This window comes from Panthera leo, chromosome B4 (genome assembly GCF_018350215.1).
Source record: "Panthera leo isolate Ple1 chromosome B4, P.leo_Ple1_pat1.1, whole genome shotgun sequence".
NCBI classification, from domain to species: domain Eukaryota; kingdom Metazoa; phylum Chordata; class Mammalia; order Carnivora; family Felidae; genus Panthera; species Panthera leo.
In genome coordinates, this window is record NC_056685.1 from 107632317 (window position 1) to 107654229 (window position 21913).

A 21913-nucleotide genomic window follows, 5' to 3' on the forward strand; every position below is an offset into this window, starting at 1 on the left:
TCCACAGCTACAAGCTTGTTTTCCTGTTCTTACTGAATTGTCTGTAGTCTCAATGTTACAGTCAGGGTGACTCTATTAAAGCATACATCAAACTAGATTTTCCTCTACTTATAATTTTGGCAGCAGAATTAGGTTTCAGTCATTGTAAGTGAAGATTATCCTCTGTTGATCAAGGACTATCAACTGCTGTTGTAAGTAAGCAATGTCTTAAAAACTATCTTGGTCTAAATTTTTTTTTTGCATGGGCTTGCCTTATTACTTTTATCATTTTTCCTTTTGCATAATGCTTTCTGATTAAAGTAGCCTCTCACTGGGCACCACAGTGACATTTTATCAACCTGTGTTAATCTATTGATAGTCTAAAGACAAACAAACTTGGATATATGTGGGTTTTAGCTTTATTTTGGGGGGAAGCTTGCCTTTGTGTAATGTTTCAGTGTTAAAGCAATTTCCCACTGGACTCCTGTTGGACTCTTTTATTAATATATTTCAATCTATTGATAGTTGAAAGATAAATAAACTTGGATATAAATAAATTCTGAAGTAAAGAACTGTAAGGGGCAGAGTTGCTAGAAACTAGAGCCCAACCCTAATTAACATATGGTTATCATTTCTTTTGTTCATAAAGCTAAGCTTAGAACTACATTGAAGTTCAAGGTTTTTAAATTTTGAAAGTGGAATTTTCACTACAACACAGTTTCCCCTGGCCTCTCAAGTATCTTTTTTTTTTTTCCTTATCTTCTCAAACAGAAATTATAACAACTCTTTATGTTTATGTAACTGAACTAAAATCAGAATAATAAAATAGAAACTAAGACTATATGCCCATTTTACATAAACTTTTTTTTTTTTAGCAAGATGACTAATACATTAGTAAATCTAACAACCTTGGTTACGATAATCATGACCTGGACCCTCCTAGTCCACATCCTGAATCAGCTCTCAGACGTCACCTAGAGCTGAGCTTGTGACATGTCAGTGGAAAAATGGAAACCACATTTTGATATTCAATTCTGGGGAGGAAACTGTTGTGCCAAAAACAATTCTCCTCGTAATTTTTCATTTCAATTATCTGCAGCATAATGGCTAAAGGGTGTTTTCTTCTCTTTTGTTCTGATTTGGTAAGGAAGTACAAGGTAGGTCAATATAGGCCACCTGAACACAGCTGCCAAGACCATTGCTTATAAAGAGGATGAGTTTTGCACAATAGGGGGTACAAACACATTTCCTTCCCCTGTCAAAATTCTGTCTATCTTTGGATAGGAAAACAACCCCCACTATGCTTTCCCAAATTAGATGGTAGTAAATGTATAGAAAGAAGGCAAATTATTTCTTTAAGTATCATGCATTATGAGATAAAACATTTGAAATTTGCCTTGATAGCAATGTTTGTTTTTACTCAAGTGTTTTTAGATTTAAAAACATCTTAGTATATATTATATTCTCTATCTGTGTCCTTCTCTTAATAATTACTTTCCTCTTTATATGCCCACAAAAGTGACTAATTTAATTCTATGGTTTATAATGATAAAATATTGTTTAGCTCATTACAACTTAAGTAAAAAAGAAAACGTAAAAACATTTGAACAGATTTATTTTCCTATATGGTTTCTTTTTACAAAATAACAATGTTTTATATACAAGATCTATTTTCTTAATAACATTTACTAAAATTCTAATTTCTGTACACTTATAAGTATTTTGATACTCAACTCAACTTAGAAATATTAGAACAAATGGAATCCATTAGGCTGGATTTAAAATTCTAAAGTTTAGAAATATTTTGTCAGTTGTATTTTGCAACTTGCAAATTGTAAATTTTTTCCTTAAACACACAAAAAGGCCACTTGGAACTCTTTATAAACTATATTTATAGTCCATTCAAAAAATCTCTATGTTTTTATGTTTATTATTTATTTTTGAGAGAGAGAGAGAGAGACAGAGTGCAAGCAGGGGAAGAGCAGAGAGAGAGAAAGGGAGACATAGAATCTGAAACAGGCTCCAGGCTCTGAGCTGTCAGCACAGAGCCTGATGCAGGGCTTAAACCCATGAACCACGAGATCATGACCTGAGCTGAAGTCAGATGCTTAACTGGCCAAGCCATCCAGGAGTCCCATTTCATTCAATAAATCTTGATTGAGTGCTGCTTTTGTATTGGAACTACTTCTTTAATACTAATGACAAAGCAAGAAAAAAAGAAGGAACTTCCTGCCCCCAGGTGACTTAAGATAACGAATCTAATTAAAGAGAAAATATCAATTACTACAGAGATATATTGACTTTCCTTGTACATTGAACTTTTTCTCAAAGTGATGAAATTTAATGTTTATTCCACTCCCTGTCCACACACACCTTTTACCTACACATTGAGTTGATCTTTTAAAATTGTTTGGAAGCAAACATAGGTTTTATCTTTCTGAAGAGGATTTTTTCATTATAGACACAAAAGAGGTAATATATCATTTATAATTCATAGAGCTCTTACTCCCTTCCCCATTTCTTTGTGACACATTCTGTTCCAAATAAGTCAGTGCAGAATACATTTACTGCCCTCATAACCTATGAGCAAATCTAGAAGTTGGATATGTGTGAAATAGTTCTTATTTTTTCATTGGCCTAAATATTGATGTAACTCCCCAAAGACAGCACCAGATTAAACTTCTATCACTGAACCACCTTTATTTTTCAGTGTGTGCAGTTCACATACTTGCAGTGATTTGAATGGCTTGCTAGACAAGAATGGTGAAATCAAATTCTTATGCTCTGACTCATCTTTGTACTTATTTTGATTAGAACTTTCCTGAGGGCAAAGGACATGCCTTCTTCATCACTTTTAAATAATTGAATACAAATCAAACAAAAGGCGTTAACAACAGTAGTTAAACAATTCATATGCATTAAGTTATTTGTTGTTGACTTATGTAACTAAATGTTGGGGAGGTGAAAACAGGACTGTGCTTTCAGGTGAACTCAGGGGAATTCCTTAGTTCCCTATGACTGAAGGGTTGGCAGTTAGTTCCACACACAGTATATGAAACCAAAGCAAGTGCCTCTGAGATTCAGTCTAGATACTAATTCCTCCAGAAATTGACCTCTCTTTATCAGTGGCCATACTGCTCATACTCTCATACTCTCTCCTTCCCTCAGACCAAACATCTTCTTTATTCTCCCATATTTCCTCTTATTTCTTTTAATACATGGTTTATAATTGTGAGTTGTAGTCCCACATAGACAATGAGCTCGTCAAGGGCAGGAAGTATGTTTTATTCTTCTTTGCAGACTTGTTACCTAGTGTTGAATACTTTGAATTAATTAATATATTCCTATGCTTTAGAGTGTTGCTTGGATGAATTGAATGAATGGTTGAGTGAATGAGATGGTCATCATTTTGGCTGAGTAGTCTTTCCTTCAGACAACCCAGTCAACTCTCTGGAACGATTTTCATTCTGTCTTCAGTATGGTTTTGTTTTCTGGCTTGATTGTAACAGATAAATCTGAAATTCAGACAATTTAAATGTATTGACACAGAAGGTCACTGAGCAGAGCTATATCTAAAATTCCAGGTGATTTGAAAGAATGAGACAGGTAGCTAGTAGCTAAAAGCTTAGTCTTTTGTGTCAAAAAACCCCAAAAAACAAAACAAAAAAACAAAAAAAAACAAAAAAAAACCTAGGTTACAATATGTCTTCTATGTGGCAGACATAAGGTATCTTTAGGTAGCATACATAATTTTTCAGAGCTTCTCCTTTTGAGTAATGCCTGTTTTGTAATATTGCTGTGAAAGAATATATATGCAAGGAGCTTACTCCAGTGCTTAGCATATACTAAATGCAACAATCTTACATATATCATAAATATAAGCATTATGGCTTTTAAGTAATAATAATAAATCAGACGGATAGGAAAGTCATAGGATGAAGGAAACATGAATGAAGAGCAATGGGTGTGCATATGACAGGGTGTAGTAACAAGCAAACAGTAACTCATGAAGTTATAGATCCTAGAAGATAATTTCATGATGGGGTTTTTATATTCACAAAGTGGCTGTGGCTATTGTGAGTAAATATCTATGTGTACCCGGGACAGATCTGCTTTACTCTATTTGTCTCACTTTAACTGTTAATAGCTTTCCATTTCATTCTCAAGATTGTTAGAATTTGGATGGTGAATTGTACAGTTACTAAATGATGGCACATGTGCTAATCTGGAATATTTTAGGAGAAACTTTCTGAAATATCTAATAAGCGTCATACAATGAAAATTTGCAAGAGCATGTGTAGATAAGTTTCGTCTTCTGTATACAAAATCTAGGTTGTTCGGCACTTCTGATCTATCCAAGTAAGACCATCTTGAATGCAAATGTCTTTTTAGCAATTCACCTCAGTGTTCTCTTGCTACCCTGACAAAAATGTAATTTGCATGGCTAGAAGTAAAACATACCAAATGACTCCCTTGGGTTGCATTTTTACTTTTTCTTCTTTTTTTTCACCAGCCTCTGATAACTTATCCCCACATTCAACTTATTTTAAAAAGGCTTGTTTTCCCCCTTTATGATCTGAAATCCAGGAGTTGAAAAATAGTGAGAAATGTCCACCTTCTTTCTTCCTCCATTTCTATACAGAATAACATCCTTTTCAATTACAAGTATTCAATAAAGGAAAAAAAAACGTTGTGATAGGATATTCTTCCTTGTTTTTATTTACCAATCTTTGTTAGCAATGTGAACATAGTCATGTTACTTCAAGTGATTTCTACAAGTCTATTCTCGGCATTATCTAAAAAACAAAACAAATACAAAGCATATTCATGAATATCACCATCTTTGCAATCAAAGGTATTTATAATCAGGAAAGCAAATATAGGGGCACCTGAGTGGCTCAGTCGGTTGAGCATCTGACTCAGGTCATGATCTTGCAGTTCGGGAGTTCGAGGCTGGAAACAGGCTCTGTGCTGACACAGTGTGGAGCCTGCTTGGGATTCTCTTTCCCCTCTTTCTCTGACCCTATCTCACTCGCAGTCTCACTCTCTCAAAATAAATAAATACAGTTAAAAAAATTAGGAAAAAAAAAAGAAAGCAAACATGAAGACTGCTTATCTTAAATATCTCAGTTTTTGAAAATACGTTCCTTCGAGGTATTATGTAGCAGCTTTCTCACTGTAACTGTTAAATTGTATTAATGATAAAACAATATCAGATTATGGTAATGTACAAAAGAATAGCATTTTAAACTATTGTTCATGGAAATGCAGAGAGAGATTCAGATCACATTATTAGAAATTCAATAATTTTCAGATGATATTCACATTATCAGAAATTTGCAATTGAAAGAGCTGTGGGGAATTTGGTTGGCAAGTAATAAACACAAATTTATAGTTATTATAATTCCAAGAAAATTGAAGAAATTCAATAGTATTTTAAAAGACATTTTAATCAGTGGTGATGGCTTCTTAGAGAGGGAAATGATTGTGAAGTATTGATGTGCTAACCCATCTCTGTAAGTATAATAAAATTATGCTGAGTTGAACATTGACAGACTTTATTTTCTTGTTTTGAGGTAACTATCCAATCTGTTTAAGCATAAAACTCAGTAAACTTATAGGTAATGAGTAACTATTTGACTGTATTTTAGACCAATTTTAATATTCCAGATACTCAGAATGTTCAAAGTTATAGCGTTGTCACAAAAAAATACATTAACTTTGTCCTAATATTATTTAATAACCAATTTTTCAGAAAGTATTACTTTTAGAGGTTTTAATCAGTTATATTGAAAATTAAGTGAAATGTTTTTATTTTCAAACCTTTCCACTTTCTACTAATCTGGCTTGGTTTTCAGTTTTGGATCTTCAATGTCTCTCATATCACATGTTGGATTTCTATTTGTCGACCATTTTTTAAACAACCTGCAACCTTTCAGTTTATTCGTTGTAGCACTCTGCTATATAACCATTCTGGGCAGAGCAACTCTCTATAAAGGTTTAGAAATATCCAAGAGTCCAAACTAAAATTATCAAAAGATTAAAATCAAAGTAGAAATAGATTTCCCAATATGCCTGTACTTACTTCTTTGGATTATTCAGGGCATTGAGTCAAAGTATACACAATGGGGATAAAGAAAAGTAGTTGTGAGGTAGTAACATGAGATAATAAGGCAATCCTCCCTTCCACTTGACCAATCATCCAAACAAATGCAATTCAGGAAAAAAATAATTATAAAATATACCACAGTTTTTCATCATATCCCATTATTTAATTGCTATTATGATAGCAGAAGTTAACTTTGGATTCCTTAAGATATTTGAATTAATAGTTAAAATACATATTAATCAGCTCAGCTTTATGATTATGTGTATACAATTGGTAACAAAGTATAGATATTTATGATTTCTAACATCTTCTTAGAAGTGGAAATCCTAATATCCTAATAACTGTAGGGTTTTTTTTTTTTTTGTGAGTCACACAAAGGTGTTAATTAAGCCTGAGAACCTTGCAGAAACTTGTGGTGGGGATCCTGTCTGGGAAGGGGAAGACGCTGGAGGGCACAGGGGGAAAAGAGCTTAGGGAGGAAGGCAGGAAAGGAGAGGCCTGGGGAGGCAGGGAGAGAGCAGAGAGAGAGAGAGAGACTACATAAGGATAAAAAGATGTTTTGGAGATGAAAAGTTGAGTCTTGGGTTGTAACTGCCCTCTCCCTCTTCTGTCTTCTACAAAAAATTTGCTCATAAACTGTTCGATGTTTTTAAAATGGCCTTTCTTCTGAAGATAAAGAAAAAATGCTGAGCCCTGTTCTAAAGTTGACCCAGGCTAAAACCAATGGATATGTAGGAGATCTACTGCATGCTTTTGTGTTTATCTATCTATCTATTCATTTGTCTGTCTATCTATCTATCTATCTATCATCTATCTGTCATCTATCAGAGAAAGAGAGATTGAGAGGGAGAAAAACCAAAAGCTAAAATTAAGTGACAACTTTAAAATTTCTCAAATGAATACAATGCACAAATTTAAACAAAGAAGAATTGTTTATGTCTGTATTTTGTTATTATCTACTGAAAAGGGCATGATCTGATTGAAATTGAAGTTAAAGGAACTGTTAGAACATTATTTTATATTGTACCATATGGAATATTCATAGAAAAATAAGGAAGAGAAAAAATTAAAAATTAAAAAAACCCAGTAAAAGTCTATATCAGTTAAGGAACTGACACAATTAATGTGATAGTGATCATTTTAAATTTTATTTTCAGCTTTGGTCTTGTTTTTATTCTCAAAACTCAAAGAATAAAGGGGGGAGAGAATAGTATGGAATAGAGGAAATGGAGAGATGGAGGAAAGGAAGCTAAAGTAGCTATCAAAATAGACTGAGATGTCTATTCAAAAGATTATGTTTTCTCTACCTGTTTTTCTCCCTGAACATCTTAACGCTTTTCCTTTATGGTGTTCACCGCATTATGATTAATATCTATTGGTATCTCTTTTCCTTCTTTGGACTGAAATCTCCATGAAGATGTACCCAGTGTCAAAATCATGGATGTCTTGCTCCAAATATGTTTTTTTCTCATGTTCTGCATTAAAAAAAAAAAAAAAAATTACCACCAACCCATCTAGGAACAAAACCCAGAAACCTAGGAGTCAGTGTGGACATCTTGCCTTCTCTCACCCTTCATATATAATTTGTCATGACATCTTATTGATTTTAATGCCTAAATATTCCTTGAGTCAAGATTTCTTCCCACTACATCACAGCATCATTGTAGCAACTCTCTCCTTGACCTCTAACTGGTTTGCTTGTATCTGTACTGGGATCCAGGACCCCTTCCCCAACCACAACCCTTCCCCTGACCCCCCCCCCCCCCCCCCGACGAGGTACCCAGTCAATTTCTACATTTGCAACCAGAGTCATCTTTCCAAAATGCAACTCCTACATTGTATCTTCTTTCCCTAGAGTGAAGACTGGCCCTCAGCTCCCTCTTTAATCAGATTTCACATCTTGCACTCTCAACCTTGTACTAGTCACATGAATGATTTTTTTCCTTTATAAAAGGAATGGCAGGCTGCATCATAATACCAGACTGGCCCCTTTACCAAAAGTGCTTTTCTCTCCCTGTTTCACCTTCTTATCTGCTACTTATCCTTTAGATTTTGGCTCAAGTGGTACTTACATGGGTTAGACTTCACTGAATTTTCACTTTAGGTCAGTCCCTTATTTTAAAGGTTTCCTAGCACTATATACCTCTTTTTTTTTTTTTGCCACATTTGAAATTTGCCAATAGTTTGTGATTAGTTGATTAATGTCTACTTACCCCAGTAGAGAAAACTACAAGAAAGAAGGGAAGGTATCGCTTATGTAGCTACTGCAGTGTGTGGCTCAAGAAATATTTGTCGAATGAATAAATGCATAAACTAAGGTCTATATGTTTTATAGAGAAAGAAGAATTTAGGCCACAATGCCTTCTTAGTAAAATTTTTCTTTTTAGCCTTTGAGTCCAAAAATGAAATGGGGAAATAATGAATTGCTCAATATAAAATTCCAAAATTTCTTATGTGGGTAAAAATAAAGAAGTGACAGACACATAGAATAAGAGGTGACTGGCTACCTGTGGCTTGAAGAGAATGCTAGCAATCCAGAATGGTTCCTGTAACATTCAGGGACGGCATATTTTTTTTTCCTTTCTAATTTGCTCATAATAGCTTTCATTAATCCTTTACAACCTGACTGAGTCATGACATTTTCCCCAAATACACCCCAAACTATCCAGTGTTAATATTGCCAACAATGTTTGAGTATAACATACGAGAGTGTCTGTCTGTGTTTGTGTATTGTGGTTACTATGGTTAGGAGATATTTCCTGAGAATGGTCTTTTAAAGTAGCTATCAAAATCAGGTAAACAGCTGTTCCAGAGTTGATAAGGCTGAGAAAGTAGATAGCATACAGCCATTGTTGCCAATGGCTACCACAGTTGCAGGATATCTTGAATATTATATTTTCATATGAAAGTACTTTTGTTAATACCAGACAAATCAATTTATAAGATGCATGCTAGCAATCCTGTTATAGGAAAAGAAATCATAAAAAAATTAAAAATAATATTCGAATATAATAAAAATTATTGGATATATAAAAAGGAAGTTCAACAAATAAAATGGGGAGAGAATAGTATGGAATAGAGGAAATGGAGAGATAGAAGAAAGAAAGCTAAAATTATAGGGAGATAAGAAAAGAAGAAACATTCATGTCATTAAGACTTCATGTCAAATTTAAAAAATAGATATATGATCACATCTCATCAGCATAACAATAAAATTAAATTGCTTAAGTATTATAATTATGTCTTGATTAAATCGGTCCTGCTCTTCTCTCAAGTACAAAATTAATGACAAAATTCTAGTTGCTAAAGGATCAAATGTTTGAAAAATTTGTAAGAGCTTCACAGAACATATAGCCGTATATTACAAATGAGTTAGAGCAAACTCAACCTGTTTTATTATTGAAGTTTATAATCTTAATTCAGGCACAGATTTAAAAAATCAAATACCTCATATAGTAAGCATATTAATCCCATATCTTCCCTTTAAGGGCAGTCATGAGATATTATTTACATACACGGGTATACATGTACTAATTAAATCCCATGCACTGTGAATGTATTTAAAATTCCAAGTTTTGTTTTGTTTTTGCCCTGAGATACCTAATATTCAGGAAACACTTGAGGTATTATAAGAAAATGACATATAATGTTTCATGGCAGCTTTCCATAAGCCAAGAGGAGAGGTCGCACCAGAAACCTTCCTTCTGGCACCTTGATCTTAGATTTCCAGCCTGCAGATTGTGAGAAAATTAATTTGTGTTATTTAAAACACTCCATCTGTAATATACTGTTATGGTGGCCCTATCTGTCTAACACATATACCATCATATATTAATTTCATAAATTCACTTGAACTATAGCCCTTTTATCTACCAGATCTAGCATAGACATACATATTTAATGAGGACAGATAAATAAATAAAAATGTGCAAATATAAGGTCATAACATTATAAAAGAAGACCTGTGCTAAAGGTACTAAAAGGTATTTTAGTTCCTTTGGTGAATCTCTTGTTCTTCTTGCTTTGGAAGTGTTTTCTATTAAATTACTTTTAAGTAATATCCGTGAACAACATATGAATGTCTTCCCTCATGTATTTTGGCAATATACTTGCAAAAGTGATGAAGCAGAACAGCAAAGAACAAGAAAATTAAGACTTATTAAGTATCCTTTTTGACGTAAGCTGTAGTAACTTCTTTTCAGATGTCTCCTGATTGGAGCACCTGGGTGATTCAGTCGCTTAAGCATCCAACTTCGGCTCAGGTCATGATTTCTCGGTTTGTGAGTTCAAGGCCCAAGTCGGGCTCTGTGTTGATAGCCCAGAGCCTAGAGCCTGCTTTGGACTCTGTGTCTCCCTCTCTCTCTGCCCCTCCCCAGCTTGCATTCTGTCTCTCTCTCTCTCTCTCTCAAAAATAAATAAAAAACATTAAACTTTTTTTTTTTAAAGATATGTCTCCTGAGGCAAGGGAAACAAAAGCAAAAATAAACTGTTGGGACCACATCAAAAGTAAAAACTTCTGTACAGTGGAAGAAAAAAATCAACAAAAGTAAAAGGCAGCCTGTGGAATGGGAGAAGATATTTGCAAATGTCATAACTGAGAAAGGGTTAGTATCCAAAATATATAAAGAACTTATAAAACTCAAAACCCTAAACCAAATAATCCAATTTAAAAATGGGCAGAAGACATCAATAGATACTTTTCCAAAGAAAACATACAGATGGCAACAGACACATGAAAAGATGCTCCACATCAATGATCATCAGGGAAATGAAAATCAAAAGTACAATGACATACATACCACCTCATACTCGTCAGAATGTCTAAAATCAACAACACCAGAAACAATAGTTGTTGGTGAAGATGTAGAGAAGGGGGAACCCTCTTATACTGTTGGTAGGAATTAGAACTGGGGCAGCCACTGTGGAAGAACATGGAAGTTCCTCAAAAAGTTAAAAATAGAACTACCGGGGCGCCTGGGTGGCGCAGTCGGTTAAGCGTCCGACTTCAGCCAGGTCACCATCTCGCGGTCCGTGAGTTCGAGCCCCACGTCAGGCTCTGGGCTGATGGCTCGGAGCCTGGAGCCTGTTTCCGATTCTGTGTCTCCCTCTCTCTCTGCCCCTCCCCCCCTTCATGCTCTGTCTCTCTCTGTCCCAAAAATAAATAAAAAAAAAACGTCGAAAAAAAAAAAAAAAAAAAAATAGAACTACCCGAGGACCCAGCAATTGTGCTACTAGGTATTTACCCAAAGAATACAAAAATACTAATTCAAAGTGATACATGTACCCTAATCTTTATAGCAGCATTATCTACAATAGGCAAATTATGGAAACAGCCCAAGTGCCCATTGATTGATGAATGGATAAAGAAGTGGTACCTATATACAGCAGAATATTACTCAGCCATAAAAAGGAATGAAATCTTAGCATTTGCAATGACATGGATGGAGCTACACAATACTATGCTAAGTGAAATAAGTCCATCAGAGAAAGACGAATACTTAATATCCAGATGAAATAACTGATTAAAAAACTGCTTTCAAGATATTGCACATTCTTTATTAAAGATGGTGATTCCTGCAAAGATGGGAAGCGAATGAGATGAGCCCTCTGACGACTCCAGCTTGCTACCTTTAAAGACATCCCTGGCTGGTGCAGGGAGAGGGAATTCAGTTGGATACAAGAGACCCTGAGTTGAGGAAACAGAACTGAAAGTCTGAGAAGAGTAGGTGGCTAGCATTCACAGGGAAGGCTACCAGAAAGAAGAGAGCTGCTCACAAAGAAGGCTGAAGATCAGGGGATGCCTTCAAGGGGACCTCAGAGTAGTGATAGGCTCTCTTGAGTCGGAAACTAGCAGGTCTGGGAGTGATTCATCTGAAAGGCTAAGAGGGAACATTATCTGATGCTCACATTGGATGGAAAATAAATCCTTGTATCATCAGCCAGACTGGGAAATCTCATAATTCATAGGAAATTACAGAGTATTCACAAAGGTCTTTCCTGAGCAGTGGGAATATTTAGTCCAAAACTCTAGGCCTGTCTAACATTATCTGGAAAGCAAAACTAAAAATAAATGTTTCCAACTTTATCCCAGAACAAAGCTCAATAAATTTTAAGCAAAAGATATGTAGCTTCCAACAAGGTAAAATTCACAATATTTGGTATCCAAGAAAAAGTGATAAGGTGTGAGAAGAAGCAGGAAAAGGCAGCACATAAGGAGGAGAAAAATCAATCAACCGAAGTGGATGCACAAATGTCATAATTGGCAGACAAAGAGAGTAAAACAGTTATAATTATATTCCAAATGTTTGAAAATGACTTCTGTCATGGTGTTTAAGTTAAAAGCATGGACACATATTTACTTGTACCAACCTTAAAAACTAAGTTTTCAAAACTAAAAGATGATTAACATGACAAGAAGCAGAAAAACTGATGCTATAACAAGTGATATAGGCAAAAACATGAATGCAATTTTTTTATTAATGAAAAGAATTTTTCTATTTTTATTATGGCTTTTATCTGTTAGAATGGCTATCATCAAAAAGACAAGAAAGGTGAGGTGAGAATGTGGAGGAAAGGGAACCTTGTGCACTGTTGGTGGGAATGCAAACTGGTGCAGCCACTTTGGAAAACAGTATGGAGGCTCCTCAAAACATTTAAAATAGAACTACTGTATGGTCCAGAAATTCCACTTCTAGGTATATATCCAAAGAAAATTAAAGTACTATCCCAAAGACATATCTATACCCTATGTTCATCTGAAGTGCTGTTTATAGTAGCCATTATGTGGAATAAACCTAAGTGTCCAACGATGGGTGGATGGACAAAATATGATTTATATATAATGGAACACTATTCAGCCATAAAAAAGCATATCCTGCCATTGATGACAACACGGATGGTTCTTGATAGCTTTACGCTAAGAGAAATAAGTCCGAGAAACACAAACACTGTATGATCTCACTTATATGTGGAATCTAAAACAACACTCCATGGAAATCATAGAAAACTCTTAGAAACAGAGATCACAGGAACTTAGAGATCAGATTTGTGGTTGCCAGAGGCAGAGTGAAGGGGCTGAGGGAGCTGGGTGATAGTGGTCAAAAGGTACAAACTTCCACTTATAAGATAAATAAGTTCTAGGTATGTAATGTACAGCACAGTGACTGTAGTTAACAATACTGCATTATATATTTGAAAGTTGCTAAGGGAGTAAATCTATAAAATTTCATACCAAGGAAAAAAAATTGTAGCTACGTGAGGTGATGGATGTTAACTAAACTTATTGTGGTGATCATTTCCCAATATAGGTATATATCAAATCATTATGTTATACACCTTAAACTTATAAAATGTTATATGTCAATTACATCTCAAGAAAACCGAAAACAGTATGGCTTTTCAAAGCCAAAATTTTGAACTTATGTAGTGGATGTCTAAATTAAAAATATATTTGCTTCTCTCTACACAATGCAGGCTGGCATCATGTTGTCTGCACCCTGCCTGAATACAATAGTGAAAATTTAAGGAAATGGGGAGTGCTTTGGAAATTAGAATCCATACTTAATTTTAGGATAATGTGTCCTCTAGCTTTCAGATATTGAAAGAACATTTTAGTAATCATTACATGCAGATATACTGCCCAGTTATAAGCTGGTAGGTTTGCGCATTGTATTTTCCTTGTTTATTCAGACTGTCAGTAGGAGGTCTGGATTTGATATTCCTTAGAAACAGTTCCATTCAATAACTAAAATCATTTTATTCCCCTTTTCAGAGAGAGAAATCAATTTTTATAGTCACACACAAATGCCATGAAGACATCAGTACACTTAATTTTCAGAAATAGTAAACTGTAAATAGAATAAGTGTTTTCATATTTCCTGTATTGATGTTGTAAAATATCATACAAGTAATACTCGTAAAAGGTGAATTTAGTCAGGAATGTCCGTGAAATCCATATAACCAGGAAGTTAATTCACTCTTTCAAAAAACGTTTGCATTTTTTGGTATGAATCATTAACATATAACAGTCACTAACTTTGCCTGTGTTGTGAAGGATGCAAAGACAGAAGATAGAAAGATAAGTGATATTCTTATCTTTAGCAAACTCATAATCTACTAGGGTTATTGAGGAGTCTCCATAGTAAACTATAATGGAAGGTCAGAAGGAAATAATGGCAATAAAAGAAGTATAACCAATAATTTAGAAAAGCCAATGTGTACCAGTGGATTCAAAGATGATTTCATACTGTAGGTGGCATTTGCATTGGAGTATGGTAGCTTAACCATGAATAGGCAGAGGTCATAAAAAACATTAAGGCCGAGAGAGAAAATGGTCAAATTTAGGGAAGATATTTGAGGGAGAGTATTTAAATTCTTTGTAGCTAGAATACAAATGATTTAAAAATGTTTAAACTTATCTACATCATGGTGTATGAAAAGCAGGCAAACTCATCTTTAAGATAAGATTTAAAGATTTTTTAAATCTTTAAGATTTTCTTTAAGATGCTTGAGACGGAGTTACAACCTTTTAAAAAAAAATCGTAGCTAACAATAGAGCATAAATCGGTTTGAACCACCCCCTGCCCCCCTCAGATCCCTTTAGTGCTCAGGCCTGACTTCCTAAGTCTAATCCATATGCTGATGGATTCTGAGACAGTAAGATCCAGTGTTAAAACACCAGAGAAACTGGAAGCGGGTCATTAGAGTGAAGAAGTATTTTTCCCCACAATCTCGTATTCTATGAATAAATGACTTGGGAAACAAGCGCTTAAATAAAGACCTTGGTCTCTAAAAAATGTATCTCACAGGAAGTCCTATTTTCTAAAAAAAGAGACTCCTTTTCTCCTGCTAGGAAATCTGTCATGGAAGTCTCCACCAATAGCTAGTAACTCTAAATGGAGTGATCAAACTTATAAGTTAAGTATAAAAGCATGTCTCTTTAACAGCCTTTACCCTTAAATTTTGTACCACTCTCATATTAACTGATAACATTCTTCATCTTTTGTTGTAAAATAGAAATTATCAAATAGGAACTTCTTTCTATTTCCATCAGCAGATCTATAAACTTATTTGTGCCTGAATCAATCTTGTTCAAGTTCCCATCTCTTGTAAGTGTCAATCCTGGTAGCAGAGTCTAATGCCCCGATTTGTGGCATGTATCCCATTGCCTCTCACCTTCTCAAGAACTTTTTTCATTATTATATCTTTTTTCTCCTGAGCATCCAATCTGTCCTTCAATTTTTCCTTTGAACATTCAATCAATCTCTAATATCTCCCATTTAAAAAAAAATTCTCTTGGCCCCACATCTTCCTCCAGAAACTATACTATTTCTCTGCTCCCCTGAATTTCTAACCTCCTTAAAAAACAAGGGTCTCAAAAACCTATGGCAAATTTATTTCCTCATTGCCCATCACTCTTCAATCCTCCCATATCGTCAAAGGCAATGAACACTTTGATCTGTACTCAGTATGGTTGTTCACTCCTGCCTGTAAATACTTCCTTTCCCATGTATTCAGGACATATATCTGCTTTTCCTCCTCTTACCCCAAGCCAAAATTATTTTCTTTTTCTTTCTGACTATACCTTCCTAGACTCCATCAGTAACTTCTGTCAATAAATCTCTGCTCAGGGCCCAGGGAAGAGTGAACAGTAGATAGTTCTGCCATCATAAGTGCTCTCTTAATAACCAGGTGCTAAAATGCCTAAAATTTGAATGAGGATACATGATTGTGTCTACTTACCTGTCTAGGCAAGGCTATATAGTTCATATCACCTAAAAGCCAGATGAATTATTTAGTTGTAAAGCATATTTTCTCAAACTTGGGGATTATTCGCTCATTTTTTTAATTCAATAAGTAATATTTAGCACTTGGCACGTGTCAGCATTTGTATAGATCCTGTTGTTTCTAAATTTCATTTTACTAGAATTACTCATCTTTATTTTTTGATAGAAAATATGATGGGGGCTGATCTTGAAGGTCCACTGTAATGTTCATTCCAAATAATAGATTTTTAAATAAAATCAAGTATCCCATAGATTCTAGGGTAAAAAACCAGATTGATAAGGTCTCTCCCATCAAGGAAGATAAGAGGGTAAAGGGGGGGGGGGTAAAGAGATTGGATGTGTTATACAGAATTAACAGCATTATCAATATTGATTATAGATTGGATTTTCATCAGTCATGCAGACTTTAAACTCCCCAAGGTAATGTATTGTTTTCACCTAGAAATATATGAAAACCAGATCTACCTAATGTTGCTAAGTCTCAATACCTCAAGAAATTCTTGTAATCAAAAATGAGGGGAGATCTTTCTTCATTTTAAAATCTACCCTTTTAGACCACAAGGAATAGAATCTGATGGTTGAAGGTAAACACCATCAGTGGGATACTTGATTTTATTTTGAAACCACTATTTGGAATGAAAAGTATAGTTCAACCTTCAAGATCAGCCATCCTTCACATTTCCTGCCAAAAAGAGACATGAGTCTTTCTGATAATAAGAAACTTAGAAACAACTTGTGTAAAATACGTGCCAGGACTCCAATTACAGAGTCTGTTGAAGCAGGTGCTATAAGAGTATATTAAGAATGTGACTTTGCCTGGTTTCTCAGCACTGCGGGGGGCCTTGCCCCCATGTCCATCTGGGCTTGTGGCATATGTATAAATGACATGACTTATTTCAAATCAGAAGATGCCACTAATTTAATAAGCCAGAATATCAGCATAAAATTAAAGAAGCTTTTCTTAGTGTGAACATAGCTGGATCTCTTCACCTTTCTTTGCCTCTCTTTTTTCATTGATAAAGTATGACAAATAATGACCATTGTAACATATCAGATTGTCTTGAGAGAATTATAGGATAAGCATTATACTTATGAGTTATTTTTTAATTTTTTTAAATATGCTCATTAGTTCTTATTAAATTATAGAATACATTAAAATATGACCATTTCAATTATAATATTAATAATAATGTTGTGTGCCTTCCAGATTTTATTTAATTAAAAATTTTTATTTGTTTAAAATGATTTGCTTTTTAATTATGCTTTATTACTATTATTACATATACTTGGAAACTGCTTTAAATTGTTTCTTATAAGACTTCTTAAATGTAAAAATTTAAATCCATATGAATAGCTAATTTGAGCATGCATGTTGTGGAAAGTGAAAATTTATTCCGTACACCTATTTGATTGAGATTTTGACTACAAGTTGTCATGATAGTCAAATTAAATAGCCCCAGTTTGAATGGTGTTAGACCTCTTTAAAAGATGTTTTTGTGCATTTGACAAATAGCAATTACTAAGCAAGCACACCAACAGTGATAAATACTCTACTTTCAGCCTGTCAAAAACTAACTGAAGACCAAGAGGAAACGCATGGTAGGAAACATCTGTTCCTTTTCCAGGCCTGCTGAGAGAGGATGAGGATACACCTTCTGACACTAAATAAATAAATAAATCAATCATAACTCATAAAATAAAATTCTAAAAGGTTTTTTTTTCTTTCACATTACTTTGTTAAACTAAAGAGCTACTCTATAATTTTAAATATGAGGTGGATATTTCCCAATGGTTAGAACATATTTTAAAAAGCACTGAATAATTTTCATCTCCATTATTTTGGTAAGAGAGATTAATGGGAAACCAAAGATAGAACTTTACTTTAAGGCAAAAGAAATTGCCAAAGTGTATCTCTGAGGAATACGATTCTAAATGCAGTGTCTGGTGACTTCTTTATCTTTAGTATTAGGAAACTATTCATTTATAAGGTAAACTTAGACAATGAAAGATATTTATATTGAAGTTCAGTTATTTTTGGGTATGCAATATTAAAACAGAAAATTACATGTAATTGGTCTCTATTCAAGTTAAGAAAGGTAGTAACTGAACTAGGTCCTTTCTCCCCAAACCAAGAAAAGGTGCTGAAGGTTTTCCTTTCCACACCATCAGTTCTCTTTTGTACCATCAATGCCTTTCTGGGTAGCTGTCCTGTCTGTTTGATGGGAGGTAGAGTGGTGAAGATGGGAGGTCTAAGTCATCGATGGAAGAGGTTGAGCACATCAGTGTTTCCCACAGGGTAGGACTGGACATCATTCCTACTTAACTCATTAGCTGACTGCACATGACACTTATAAATACAAAAATTGTTATATTCTTGCCTGGGATGATGTGCTATACTCATTGGAATGGTGTTAGGATGGTCTGCTGAGGTAGACTCAGATTACACAGGAGCTACTTGGCATTCCTCATGTGGAGACCTGACAGTTCTCGATGCTGACTACTAGGATTTTCAGGTCTGATCCCCTCCCCTCAAACCCCTCTCCTTGGTCTCGTTTCTTCTTTTCTCTTCTTGCCTCAGCCTAGGCAGCCCTTAGGTTGGGTGGTTTGGTTCTTTTGTTATTACATTTATAATTTGTTTTACTTTGCATAATATTCATGCTCTACTCCCATCATGACTTGGCCTTTTGAGCTCCAAAGTACCCAGCTCTTGCAAATGGAAGTTTACTTTCAAGATTATCGTCTCTGCTATAAGTTTTAAAAGACTAGTTTGGTACCCAAAGCTAGATTTTAAATATTCTTTTTATAAGCACCATGTAAGAAATATACACATTCTACTCTGGAGGTTTAGCCTCAATAGGGGAAGGGATTCATGGTATAAAATAAATAATAATAATAACAATAACAAGAAGGAGGAGAAGAAGTCGAGAAGAAGGAGAAGAAAGAGAAGAAAAAGGAATAAGAGGGATAAATTTGTTAATATACCATAAATATTCTCCCACTACACATACTGGTACACTTTAGAAAACAGAATAGCAAACCCAAAACAAAACAAACAAAAACTTGAGTAGAAATAATGCAGTGAATCAGCTGTTGCTACTAGTTTTTACCACATTGTTAATTTTTTTAATGTTTAATTATTTCACTCTCTTTTAAGTATATGCTCTAGGAAAGTTCAATGTAATTTAAACACAAGGTGAGAAAAATGAATTTTAAGGAGACAGTATTCAAAATGAGAATATACTATTGCTCATGTTTAAATAATGAAATAGTAGACTATAGTAGCCTTATTTTTTTAATTGTCTAGGTAAGTCTTGGTAACCAAACTTTTGTCAGATTTGACCAGTTACAAACAGGGCAGATATCATAATATAAGACTGTGAATGGACATGCACAGGCCCAAGAACGATTGCTTTAATGTTGATGTGAGGTCCTGGGGCTTCTGATGTACTAAATGTTATTTCTTTAGTTGCTGGATTGAAAAATTCTGGGGATTTCAGAGAAGTGTAGAGAAGTATAACCTGAACCAAGGTAGCTAAAACAGCGGAAAGTGAACTCAGTGGGCTGGGGCTAACAGCTGTTTGCCTACCAATAGGCAATACCAATGCCTACCGGCCCACTATCAGTCTTGGTTATCAGTCTTTGTACGAATTTTCTTCTCAGCCCCAGATGTTAGCACTATTGCATGTCTTTCATCTTTTTTTTTTTTTTTTCCTAAATCAGATATATCAGGTTCAATTCCAACTCTTGGGCTAGGCAGGAAATTCATCTCAGTCTCAGCATGGAGGGGAAATGTGCTCACATTGTCTACTTCTCCCTTGCTTCTCCTCCCCATCTCACCTGACTTCTCTCTCCAGAGCCTGTATGATTGTTGTGCCATGGATAAAGCTAATCCTACCCAGAGATCCCACCACTTTAGGATGCATAGCATTGAAGTGGGCTTTTGATCCCTCTATTATCTCTCTCTTAAGGATTTTAGTTCACAGAGCAGAGACATTCCCATCCTTCACCTCAAAGCCTAGCCTCTTTTTCTAACTTTCTGGTGGCATCCAGTTTTATTCCTCCAGCAGTGAGCCTGTAACAAATTAGGACTGTTATTTACTAGGGAAAGATTTGGTATTACCTAGTATTTGGAATTTTGAGGAACTTAATGTTGATTGACAGTAGGGAATGGAGATTCTTTGAGTTTGTGGAAAGGAAAAACACAACACATGAAAAATGATGTCTGTCTGTCTTTATAATTCCCCCCAAGTACATAATAAATCATCCTGGTCACTAATTCTTAGTCCTCAAGATCAAAGACTGTATTTTATTTGTATATTTTCTCATAGAGTACCCCTCAGGTGGCATTCAGGAAATACTTGTTGAATTAAGTAGAGAAGCAATCTTATCCTGTAACTCCTAGCTGGTTTACTTCTTGGCCATTGCAAGCATTTATTTTCATTTAAATCAGCTGTTCATTTTTGAAAACAATCATTTAAGTGTTGCTTTGGAGGTTTGTTTGATAAGAGGGAGTTAGTAATTCTAAAACATTAGCATTAAAATTAAAACCTTTTGTTAAAGATCCTTTAAAAGGTTCACTTTAAGGTTAAAGGTCCTTTAAGGGTTCGCTTAAGCCCTGATCTTAGTTTAAAAGACTCAGTTTCTTACAGTCAAAAATATTTCTGAAAACAATGTATAAATAAATAGGCACTGTAAGTGCTACCAGGGTCCTTCTGGTATAATTAGGGAACAGTAAAATGAGTAATAAATTACTCTCATGTGATTAATTCGCCTTTTTACCACTTGATTGTCCTTGTTATATACCAAAATAAAAGCTAAGTAAGGAAAACTGAAATTTGAAAGGCAAGTAATTAGTTGAATTCACTCAAGCATTATATGTGCCACCATCAATAACTCTGAGTAGGTATTTATTCATTATCATTCATTTGGTGAAGTAATTGAGGTTTTTTTTTTTTTTTTTAAGTAAACTCTACACCCACTGTGGGATTAGAACTCATGATCCCCGAGATCAAGACTCACCTGCTCTACCAACTAAGTCAGTCAGGTGCCCCTTGAGTTTTTTTTCTTCTTCTTTTTTCTTAAGTTTATTTATTTATTTTGAGAAAGAGAGAGCATGGGAGACAGAATCCCAAGCAGGCTCCACACTGTCAGCTCAGAGCCCGATGTGGGGCTTGAACTCATGCACCACAAGATCATGAGTTGGATGCTTAACCAACTGAGCGACCCACCCAGGCACTCTGAGTTTTTATTCTACACATTCTTTTGCATATATGATGGCTTAAGTTGGGTTATGGTATTTATAATCAGAGCCTTAACTAATACAAAAGGAACAGCATAGAGGGTTTTCAGGTACAGATGTGGATTTTGAGTTTTCTTTAATGGAGATTAAAGGAAAGAGACTGAGGGAATCCTAGCTGTTTGTGAGGTTTGTGGGAATTCTGTAGGACATGCATAGTGACAGTAGGCTGAGACTAGAAAAGGCAAATCTATTATACAGAGAGAATTGAGAAAGAGCCTGGAAAATGTCTGACCAGCACTGTCCTGCAGAAATACAATACAAACCAACTAAAATTTTTAAACATTTCAGAAGTTACCTTTAAAAAAAGGAAAAAAGAAGCAATTTTAATAATTTTAACCAATATGTCCAATATAGTATCATTTGTATGTGTATTTAATAGAAAATTATTAATAAGAAATTTTACATTTTTTTCATACCATGTCTTTGAATCTGGAGTTTATCTTTCACTTATACACCATGTCAATTGAGACACTAAGTTTTTATCAGAAACACATAATCTATATTTAGGTGTCATAAAATTTACAATTAAAAAAGGTACATTTACATACGTTGTTCCAGTTTTCTAAAAACTGAGTTATTGATACTTTAATTTATTTAATTAAAAGTAAATTTTCAGGGGCGTCTGGGTGGCTCAGTCAGTTAAGTTTCTGACTTTGGCTCAGGTCATGATCTCACAGTTTGTGAGTTTGAGCCTGGCATTGGGCTGTGTGCTGACAGCTCAGAGCCTGGAGCCTGCTTTGG

At 34.8% G+C, this 21913-nt stretch overlaps 1 long non-coding RNA gene across 3 annotated transcripts in view; it reads left to right on the plus strand.

Annotated features, from left to right (window-relative positions):
* Positions 1-17527, plus strand: part of LOC122223695 — a 250250-nt gene extending 232723 nt beyond the window's left edge. For all 3 annotated transcript variants that reach the window (XR_006204400.1, XR_006204401.1, XR_006204402.1), the window contains exon 6: positions 17434-17527. This is a non-coding gene — a long non-coding RNA (uncharacterized LOC122223695). The remainder of the gene's footprint in view (positions 1-17433) is intronic.
* The last annotated feature ends 4386 nt before the right edge of the window (positions 17528-21913 follow it).